Genomic DNA, 8,463 nt, shown 5'->3' on the forward strand with positions numbered 1-8,463 from the left:
AAAAAGTGCTTATATATACTAAGTACTGAACGTAAGTAGATCATTCTCTTAATTTCTCTATAACCATTTTAGGAGAACATTGACCGTTTGGTAATACATTTTACGAAGATGTTCCAGTCCGAGACGACAATGACAATGTTTTTTGCAACCAGTTGCGATGTGGGTTGAGGTCAGTGAGTAGCATCCAATTGATCTTGATCTACGGTGAGATGAGTCTCGATGCAAAAGGCATGAATTCATTAGCATCACATTATTTAAGTGTGTCATCTACTTACTGTTAACAAGATCATATTACTTTGAACAGTATTATGACAAGTTATATTTGAAACTCGAAGTCATTTGGCCTCTTGTCACTGATTTATTAATGTTAATCATTCTAAACAAGGGAGGTTGAACAGGTAGGGCGCACAAGTGAATACAATGGGACCAGAAGATCAATTGTTTATTGTGTTTTAGGCTCATGACTCCATTATTAAATGATTGGATAATAATAATTATATCATCAACTTTAATCAAGTGAGAGTGTGAGACAAACATGATAGTGATAGTACTTGATACAGTCAATATTTAGCCTCTTTTGAACATTTGACATTTGATTAAACACGCAGCAAGGAACAGAGTTAAGTAGAATTCTCTATAGTCAAGTTGGTATGAGAAGCGACATGCGTTTGTACGGGCAGTAGAGTGAAACTCATATGAAGCGTGTTGCTTCTTCAATATTGTGTTACTGTGTAGCTGCTAATTGATTGTAACTGCCGTTTTTTTTGGATTAGTTCAATGACCCACCTATCCACCTGCAATTACGAAACTTGAAACGCTTGGAATATTTAGGTGTATGACAGGTGATCAATATTTTTCTATCTTTATTCTCTTTGGAATCGTCTCCATCAATAGAAAAATATAAAATATCATACACTCGTACAACCAAACAATCCTAACTTCAATTGGAGAGGTAAGAACTTCAATTAAAGACTTCAAATGTAACTTTCATCAAGAATAGCCGTGTGTTGGAAAGCAAATATTATAATCAACTATGATATCATGGTTGGTCTTGATATCATTCATATGGTAATATTATTCCGAATGTGATGAAATATTAATGTAGTCTCCTCTAGAAGTCCAAATAAATTCAATCATACATAGTTGTACAATCAAAAGCAATACAAATCTGGAACACTCTCAATGAAGTGACACATATACTTTTTATATCAAAACCTCAACAATTATTCAGTTGACTTCTCGCAGTTTTAATTTTATTAATAAGTCGATCTACTTTAGTCGTCAACTAAGAGCCTTTCAGCTTGTTGGCCGGGCCAAAGTCGAGTGAAAGTGTTACGCTCAAATGGACTTACAACGGGACAACAACACGTAACACGCACAGACACAATAAAGCATCGGCGCCCAAACACCTGTCCCGTCTGCAGACTATACAGCCACATGGAAAATAGATAGTTATATTCGTGTAGATAGAGTCCCGTTCTCCTCATTGAAAACAAAAGCCATTCCAGCTCCGACCAACTTAACACCGGCCAAGTTGATATCTGATACAGAAATGGCGTTGTTTCACTCTCGATTTTAGTGCGGAAATCGGTGTGTTTTATCGCCTGGAGTGGTCGCCGCCCCAGGTCACCCAACATCTTCGGGTCTCCGCACTTCGTTGGCCGCATTCCATTCACTCAGCCAATCCACTCACACTTTCATTAATGTGTAACGTTGTGATGACCGATGGTATCAGATCTTCAAAAATGACTAAGCACTCTTGAACTTATTTTTGAAGCGTCACTTCAGTTCAATGCCAATCAACAATGCTTGAATAATGAAAGTCATCGGTCTTATTGGTCCAAGTGCAATGTGTGACAGACGCTGTATATCAAATTCAGGAATTCATTCTAGAATAGGGGATTTCCAATAGTTTCACCCTGATTAGACACACCTCATCTGCTCCTTCAACCCAAGTAGACGAATACAATTTCACTACAGTTGTACTCATGTTGCTGAGAGTTTGCATGTGATATTATACTGTCTAACCTTGAACATATCAATCTTGAATTCAATCTGATGATAATTATCATCATCATAAGAACGAGATACATACTATCATCTTATTATCAAAATTATCAAATAAAAAAACTTCAAGAAAATCACATAGGAAATTGCTTTGTAATAATTCTTAAAAACTCTTCCTAAATACTTCATCTTCAAATTAACTGAATTTCTGTCTGTTCAAAGAATTATAACGGTTGACAAATAATCAGAAACAGGTAATAGCCGTTCCAACCACACCCTGTGAAAGGTCACCTCAAGGTCATCAAGTTGGTTCTACCTCAACTTCCTACCAAATGTCCAGTAACCGGCGGCTAAACCTGTATGGTTTTAACGTCTCGTACGCACCTTCAGGCGCCAAAATCATGAATTAATCTAATATGATCAATCATATTTATGTTAAAATAATTCCCGCCTTATAATTGACCGAGCGAAGTGAGGTCTAAGATTCAAGTCGACGGTTTGGCATTTCTCTTAATGTTTGAATGCTTGAATGTTTGAATGTTTAAATGTTTGAATGTTTAAATGTTTATATGTTGCGCATATACGGCAAAACGCGGGAATAGATTTTCATGAAATTTGACAGATATGTTCCTTTTTTAATTGTGCGTCGACGTAAATACAAGGTTTTTTTGAAATTTTGCATTTCAAGGATAATATTATAAAAGGAAAAAGGAGCTTCCTTCATACGCCAATATAAGAGTGAAAATCATACTATAGAATTATTTATCATAAATCAGCTGACAAGTGATTACACAGATGTGTGGAGAAGCCAGTCTATTGATGTATTTCAATTAGGTCTATAGTTTCAATCAGGTACTTGTGGATGAGAATACTGCGTGAGGTCTACTGTTCACAGAACTACTAGTAAGTTCCTTCATAATTATGAATGAGCAGCGAAGTATAAGATTTCATTCCTCACAGAGAAGCAAAAGCTACTCCAGTATTCCCATGGACCTCCAAACTTTTATGATGTATCTTCATGTATGCTTTCCACTTGTGCACACTCGAATTTATCATTCCCACTTTAATCTTTATTTGAATTGATAGTTTGGTGATGGTAGCTTATTTTATAGTCTGAAAACGTTCAACTCTCCTCAAGAGTATCTTTACCAATATATTTCACACATCATATATCTCTCGTATCAATGTCAGTGGTAAGGTCTAGAATATCTGAGATCGATTTCTTATACGGACAAAGGTTTCAAGTTTCAATAATTTCATTATCGTTATGGATTTTCTCTTCTATTCTTCAAGTTCACGATGAAGTTTGTCACGTGGTATTTTAGCACCACAAAATATTTTTGAAATGAACTATTGAACCTTAATAGAATTATAAAATGGAAAAGAAAGTTAACCTAGTCAAAGAACCACTCAAATAAAATCGAATGTTGCTAGCGATAAAGAATAATCGTTTTATCCAAAATGATAAGAAAAAACATGTATAACTGTGATTCAACAACTAATGAGGATCCATTGGCAGGTTTAAAAATTATAAAGCGGCTCATTTATTATTGGCAGATCATAAAAAAAATAACAGTTTGCATGTATATTGAGGTTAGAATTATTTGTTTACACTTTTAAATGAATCAATCGATCTAGAATAAATCGATAGTTATTTGATTCAATACCTCGCGAATCAGCTGATTGTTCGATCAACCAGTATAGGTTGAGAAAGTTTACTCACAAAAGATGTATTATATATATATTAAGGAAGGTTTATGTATAGAAATACGGACAATTATTATTGCTGTATAAATATTTATTACAATCTAAAAAGCACGAAAATCAAGAGTATACAAAACTCATATAAAAAACTAAATGTATATTATATGTTAACATCGTATATCGTGATTTATTTATCAAAATAGTTTAAGACAATCACTCCATATATTTATATAAAAACTTTTATTTATTTTTTCTATTATAAAGTTGAAGAAGCCCTGATTCTGAAACAACCAATTGTATTGAGTTTGCTAAATTAAAAGCCAATCAAAAAGAAGCTTACAAATCGTTCAAGGAAGAGATAAAATTTTTTCTGAAAACCACCTTCTTCTGGCTTGTGATCTCGTTCTGAGAGGATGCACATGGAGTTTAGGGGTCTTTCTTCCTTTAAATTTTAAAATTATCAAGCCAATCCCTTTTTTAAATGTAAACTATTTTTGATTAATGTTAATTTATCTGTGAACTCAGTGTTGTTGAAGAGTTCGTAATTGTAATCAATTCCCATAAATATATCTTTAATTCGGAAAGAAATCTATAAGAAACCTGGACCACGCGCGAGCCCAGCGGAGACGAAAGGGACCTGCATAATTAATTATTGGAAATAATTAATTCACTCTACGAGACCGTCAAAAACATCATTAATGTGAGTGTTAGACCAAACGAGCTCGTTAAAAAGGCCTTTCTGTTCAATGTTGGGGAATTAGTCAAAGCGCTATATAAATTAACTTAAGACAAGGAAAATTCGCAACGTGTTGAGTAATCACATAGTTTATAAGAACGCTTTATGAATTTATTTGATATATTATGTAGGATGCTTACTTCCATGCACGGCACGGACTCATTAAAAAACCCTGAGATTTTATATTTTAAATATCAATTTTATTAATTATTATTTGCTAGTTGATCAAAGCACGCCTTATTAAACCTACAGACCAACAGGTTTTAAATTGTAGAATTCTGAATTGACTGGAAGTACAAGTATCAGTATTAAATACAAATTTATAATTTTCAAAGCTCACAAAAGTGAATGCTATTAAACCTTGTGATAATTGTTAAACTGTTGAAGAATTTATATATATATTGAAAATTTATAGATATCGAATATTTTATATACGTATTGTTTTATGGGAATATATTTGTGTTTTATGTCAGCATACAAAAATCATAGAAGTTTATTTTATCCTAATTCATCTCGTGATATACAGTTTGAGCTGTCTTGGTACCAAGAAAAAATATTCAGCAGCATATAAAATTGTTGAATCAATTAATATTGATCTTGTTAAGAGCATTCAGTACTTATCATCCTTTGATGATAGTCACATTGGTCTGCCAGAAAAATATATTGATAATTATATTAATAAGGTTCCAGTTATATCATATAAGGATCCAGAGAACTTGAAGAACTGGCGTTTTAAGTTCTAAGGATTTTCAGAAGGATAAATTGGTGAATACCTGTATTCATGACAAGCGTTTTAAGGATCAACTAGAAAAAACCATAGTTGGTCTTTATTATTCTCTATTGTGTACATGGTTACTGATAATCAGTCATCAACTATTCTTTTGATTTCCTCATTGGTATTCTTCAAGAACTTCATAGAAGCAGCGGTAAGAATTATTAATCACCAGTCATTGAACCCTGTGGTGATTAATTATATTTGGAAAATTCATGTATTTACCACTGAGCTAAAGCTGCGGTTTGAACCCAGCAATTTTGCGAGCCGGACGGCCTTAACTATTTGTGAATTTATTCGCAAACTAGGGACTTTAGCAACTGCTCTTATAAATATCAAGAACATCGCATCCTCTATAAAGGATTTGAAATTTACCACTTCACAAGTTTCTCCAACATTTTTAATCAGCTTAGATGAGACAAATTTATTCTCACCGTAACTTCTAGATAGATGAGATATTCTAGCTGAAATTATTATGCTGGAATTAAGTGGTATCTACATAAAAGTGTAAATTATATCGATAATTTGATTATAAGTATTGTTTAAAGAGATGCGCATATTTATAACCTTCTATATCCATGCATTACTAGATAGCAACATTAGCAAAAGCCGAATGTCATAGTGAAAGGAACTGCCCTATTGAAGGTACTGACATATTCATGAAACGTACAATTCGCCATAATAGTAGCCAGCAATAGAGCCAGTTAGAAAAATTATGGAGTTATAAAATTATGACCATTGCATTGAGTATTCTCCCAACTTTCAATATGATAAGATCATATTCACAATGTCCTAGCACTGCTCCATGAATAAAATAATTGGAAATGTAATATTTCCTTGATAATGTGCTCTTGATTATTCTCTTCTCAACCTTGCATTTCCGAATGGAGAAACTCGTTACGAAATTCAAGTAAATGATAATGATTCAGTTTGAACAGAGGTAGACACCTACACGCAGTTATATTAGCTTTGTATTTACTCGGAGTGCATTGTAGGGTCATCCACTGTGCAGCAAGGGTGTGGTGCCATGATATTATAACTGCTAGGAATCAGTTATGACCTCGACATTCCGTGGGTGGTGAATTCACTTTCCTTCTGGAATTATTATAATAAGCGCATTTCCGTTGAACGAAGTTAGAGTTTCAAATCGACTGTATTCGATTACTTGCTTGTATTCATTATTTGGTTTATAAATACACACAACCCCAATTTCTGTTACTTATATAGAATAATTTTCTTACCGAACTGTAATTTTATCATTCATTGATTACTTATCAACTTGGTAGTTTGTTTGTATGACGTGGAATTGCTTGAAAAAAAGACTGCATCCAGCACTGGGTATCAAGTGTGAGCTAGAGGTATATTATATCAGGGGTGTCCCCCCCCTGTGGACACTTTTTTTGGGCTAACAATTTATGTTGAGGGGGTGGAAGCCCCCCTCAACAAATTTAGGGGAGTGCATTCAAGAGCTCTTCGAGGAATGGAACCCCTGAGTATATAAAAGGCTTCTTGTACTATTGAATTGCAATGAATAATCATTTTTATCTACATGAGCTGAAATCGCAGGTAGATTAAATAATGATCTTCTAAACAATAGATTCCTATTCATACTTTTCTGATCGTGTTGTGTCCACGGTGGAGTGGGGTTGGAATACAAACTGCGTCCTTGAAATTCTTGATTCTTGGTGGAGGGGTTTCAATATCAACTCTTGGGGGTCCAAAAGGAGTGAATCATTATTAACTATTAACGACATTTTTTCGTAAGGAGATGTGGAACCTGAATTTTTGCTAAATTTAGGGAGGGTGCGTCCATGGCCTTGGGAGTGGTCACCCCTGGTGATCAATTATATAATGGTAAACAATTATGTGAAGTCCTGATCTAATTATGAGCTCCGAAAAAATATGACGATAAGAAATTCGATTATTGAATTATCTATCTTAGATTTGGATCTTTTGGATGAATTTACTAAACTGGTTTACTCTGTAATCATATTTCACTTCAACTAATTGTAAATCAAAATTATCTTTCAGTTAACTGTTTGAAGCATTATTGAATCTTAACCGTTTGTACTAATATTATATACTAATATATATAATATATATATATATATATATATATATATATATATATATATATATGTACTATATATATACTACTATTCAATAGAGTATGAAAGCTCATATATATTCAATATATATAGTTGTTAAATAACAACAGTTAAATAAACAAATTAATTAATAAATATTATATATATATTAATCAATTAATTAATTTATTTATTTATCTATTTATTTATTCATTTATACAATACGACAATTTCCACTGAGTCTAAGAAGACCCATAGTGGTAGGCTACAAAACAAAATAGCACTGTACATGAATAAACTATCAATCAATGTAAAACTAAAATTATGATAAAATGAGTACAGTAAAAATTAATATAGATTACTACAGAAACAAGATAGAAATAGAAAAATGAGAAGGAAAAAAAAGAAAAAAAGTCATGCAGTTCGTGTTCCCATGCAAAAATCATTATCTACATTTCATTAGTAAGTAATTATAAAAAAAAGGAATACAACTTCCCCTCGCTACCAGCCATAAGTCAATACCCAGAAGCAAGAGCTAGGTGTCGGTGTACTCTCTTTTGGAATAGTGATAAGGATGGGGAAAGGATGATATAAAGTGGCAGAGCATTCCATTCACGAGAAGCCGTAACACAGAACGAAGCTCCGAAAATTGCCGTTCGGTGTTGGGGCATCTGAAGTAAGAAGCAGTGAGACCGAGTATCCCTCTGATGAACCTCAGTGAAAAGTACAAGTCCTTCTCTCAAATATTGCGGACCAGTACCTCCCACAATTAGTTTGTAGGTTTGGCAGAGTATGAAATGCAATCGTCTCTGCTCTAATTTTAGCCAATCAAGTTCTCTGTACAGGGGTGTTACGTGGTCATTCCATCGAGCATCAAAAATAAATCGCAGAGCATAGTTCAATGCCCTTTGAAGCCTGCCATTGAGCTCTCCAGAAACACCATTGTAAACCATTGAACAATAATCAAAATGGGGAAGAATAAGCACCTGGACCAGAGTCTTCCTCATTCCCACCGGCAAAAATCTCCTCAACCTTTTTATTTCACCATTTATATCATCCTGCTGATCATATCAATACCCTTGCTGTTCTTATTCATATTTGATATAGTGTAAGCAATATCATCAGGAGTCACGTGAGAAAAATGGAACTGATCATCA

This window comes from Nilaparvata lugens, chromosome 1, assembly GCF_014356525.2.
Source record: "Nilaparvata lugens isolate BPH chromosome 1, ASM1435652v1, whole genome shotgun sequence".
NCBI lineage: Eukaryota > Metazoa > Arthropoda > Insecta > Hemiptera > Delphacidae > Nilaparvata > Nilaparvata lugens.